This window comes from Elephas maximus, chromosome 24 (genome assembly GCF_024166365.1).
Source record: "Elephas maximus indicus isolate mEleMax1 chromosome 24, mEleMax1 primary haplotype, whole genome shotgun sequence".
Lineage (NCBI taxonomy): Eukaryota > Metazoa > Chordata > Mammalia > Proboscidea > Elephantidae > Elephas > Elephas maximus.
The window spans coordinates 11,084,083-11,087,453 of NC_064842.1; the positions used below are offsets into that span (position 1 = coordinate 11,084,083).

Genomic DNA, 3,371 nt, shown 5'->3' on the forward strand with positions numbered 1-3,371 from the left:
GAGAGGCGGGCAGGCAGCAGGGAAAGGGTGCTTCTGCAGTGATTCACATGCCAGGAAGCTGTCCTTGAAGACAGTGACTGGATCCTGCAAGGCAGGGTCATGCCCAGTGGGGAGAGTGCCTTGGGTGAGAAAAAAGCTAATTCACAGACTCTGTGAGGACTAATGTCTTTTGTTACCTCAATTCATTTTGTCCCCAAAGGTGGTAAGCTCATCACTCTAAATTGCGTCTTTGAAAGTCACGTTGGAGGAAAAAGAGCTTCTATCTCAGGGACCAGGATGTGTATGAACTGAGACTCTGCATTGTCACTACTTTCAACCTAAATGAGAACAAATGGCAGTAGAGGTTACCTGTCGAAGCCATAGCAGAGTTAGAATATTCTGAAAAGTTTCCAAACCTAAATTTGGGACACACGACCTCGTAAGTACAAATATTCTCTCAGGAACAATATTTTTGAAATCGGGACTATTGGTGCAAACAGTTAATGCACTTGGCTGCTAACCAGAAGGTTGGAGGTTTGAGTTCACCCAGAGATGGCTTGGAAGAAGGGCCTGGTGATCTGCTTTTAAAAAATCAGCCATTGAAAACCCAGTGGAGCACAGTTCTACTCTGACACGCAAGTGGTCACCATTAGATACCCTCAACTGGTATCTAATCATTACAAATATATGGGGAAATAAATGGCATGTTAAGTTTCAGCCCAGCCATGATGGTGGGATGTGATAATCCTATGTCTTTTCTCGCTTTCTATTTTCACACTATTTTCTGGTCCAGATGCCAACTTCAGCCCTTCAGACCCGCGGAAGGAAGGGAGATTCCAGGCCCTGCTTCCTCTGTTCTTCCCAATTACTGCTGAGCAGCCAACAAACCTGCCAAAATAATCTGAAAAGAACATGACGTTAGGGCAAGGTCTCAGCAAAGTACAAGCTAACAGTGGGACCCCAATATGCTTGAGTGTACCAGCCATCACTGAGATTTATGATATTAATACCCAGGATTTCTCATAAAAGCTGCAGAAGATGTGCTTCCTCTCTGTGAGAGCGGAACTTAGCTTGGGTCCCCAGCACTGGCTCCTATAAGTAAAGCCAGTAGGCAACCTCATCCAGGAAAGATTAGCGTGAGCGCAGTCAACACTTCCCTGGGGTGACATCTCTGTCAAGAATTCCTTCTCCTTCCACACCGTAGTTGTCCAGTCCCAGTCGCCTCTGGTTAGGGTCATATTTACAGTGAAGATGTTAAAAGGAAGATTTCATGACTCCTAGAAGTCCGAGACAAATTTGGCTGAGGGTCTGGGTTTCGAAGACATGAGACTCAGAGTGGGTATGTTGACAGATTGTATTCAGCCAAGAATAAGCCTTCTCTTTTGCAGCTGACTCACAAGATCATCTGGTGTGGTCGTTAATAACTGAAAGCCCAGCAATATGTTCCATATTTCATGAGTGGAGTCTCATACCCGAGATGTCTCCCCCTCAGCTAGTACATGCTCCACGCTATATATGACCTGTGCAGTAGTTACAGGTACATTTCAAGTTCTCCATGCTCTCTTAGGTGCCGGATGTGCTTGCTACAGACAGGACTCAGATGTTCCATAGGGTGGGGGCATGCTTTGACTCTTTTGTATCACAAACACAAGTTTTCAATGGAACTGTTATATAACAAAGTAGATATTTCAAATGCATTTATTATAATCCATAAGGCACTGATTTAAAATCTATTATTTTGGGTAAAGAAGGGTTGGTCGAAATACTTTATCCTTTAAAGAGAAATATTGGTTTCATGACAAACAAGAGAAAAACAATTATGGTATTAAACCAAACAAAGAAAATTTAGGCTTCAAAAACTTTTCAACAGCGACCCTGTAGGACAGAGTAGAACTGCCCCATAGAGTTTCCAGCAAGCGTCTGGTGGATTCAAACTGCCAACCTTTTGGCTAGCAGCCATGGCACTTAACCACTATGCCACCAGGACTTCCTTTCAACAGTTAGGCCTGAAAAGTCAACATTTTGAACTTGCTTTCTCCATAGTTGCTCACCACTGTTGAGAGACTCTTAATACGGAAACAGAAAACAAACACCTCATGGCACAACCATGTGACAGATAGGTACTGTGACAGCCTAGCCTGTAAGTGTGTTAAGGGGATCACTGGCAATTTAAAAATCTAAAGCTGGAATCTAGAAATATGGGGAGTATATATCATAAAAAAACTAAAAAAAAAAAAAGTCCTAAAATGCAGGATAAATTATACTTAAAATTTTTAAATGCATATTTAACTCTAATTCATGGGGTTGAAACACAACTATATTAATCAATGTAACATATAAAATAATAAGATGAAGAACGTTAAGACTTTCGAAGTCCCCTCTACCGTTCTGGGATAGGGTAAAAATATCAGTTAGCTATAAAAAGTAAAAAAACTTATTTTTTTTTTTTTTAGATATAGATAAATTGGATGTATGTATTAAAATTCTACATTAATCACTAAAGACAACAGAATGTAAAACTTCCACAAAAAAAAAAGGTGAAAAAAAAGAAGCAATCTAAAATAAGTGAGAAATGGAGAAAAAAGAAACAAGAAAAGCAGAACAAATAGAAAGCTTAGTGTAAAGTAGAAATACGTAAACAAGTCATCAGAATTAATAAATTTACATCATCAAGTAAGTTGAATTTGTTGGTTGAAATACGACAATTGTAAAACTAAATGACCCTGTAGGACGGAGTAAAACTGCCCCGTAGAGTTTCCAAGGAGCGCCCGGCAGATTCGAACTGCCGACCCTTTGGTTAGCAGCCGTAGCACTTAACCACTATGCCACCAGGGTTTCCAAAACTAAATAATATTGATAAAATACAGATATTTGGCATTTTCAAGCTATTTACAGATATTTGATATTTACAAGAGACAACTGCAAAATATAAGAACACAAACAAAGATTAAAGTAAATTAATGGAAAAAATATATACCAAGCAAGCACCAATCAGAAGTCTTATGTAGTTTTGCTACTGTCAGAAAGATAAGACTTTAACAAAAACCATTATAAAGTTAAAGAGGCTTACTAGTGCTCGCTTCGTCAGCACACGTACCAAAATTGGAACGATACAGAGAAGATTAGCATGGCCCCTGAGCGAGGATGACACGCAAATTTGTGAAGCATTGTAAATTTTTCAGACAGGGATTGGACTGGACTATAGGATAGACAATGACACTGGTGAGGAGTGAGCTTCTCGGCTCAAGTAGACACATGAGACTAATTGGGCGGCTCCTCTCTGGAGGGGGGGTGAGAAGGCAGAGGGGGTCAGAAGCTGGCTGAATGGACACGAAAATAGAGAGTGGAGGGAAGGAGTGTGCTGTCTCACTAGGGGAACAGCAACTAGGAGT

At 40.6% G+C, this 3,371-nt stretch overlaps 1 non-coding gene across 1 annotated transcript; it reads left to right on the top strand.

Moving 5' to 3' along the window:
- The first annotated feature begins 3,051 nt into the window (after positions 1-3,051).
- On the top strand, positions 3,052-3,158 carry LOC126067094 (U6 spliceosomal RNA). Its single transcript, XR_007515326.1, has one exon. It is a non-coding gene; the product is annotated as a U6 spliceosomal RNA (small nuclear RNA).
- The last annotated feature ends 213 nt before the right edge of the window (positions 3,159-3,371 follow it).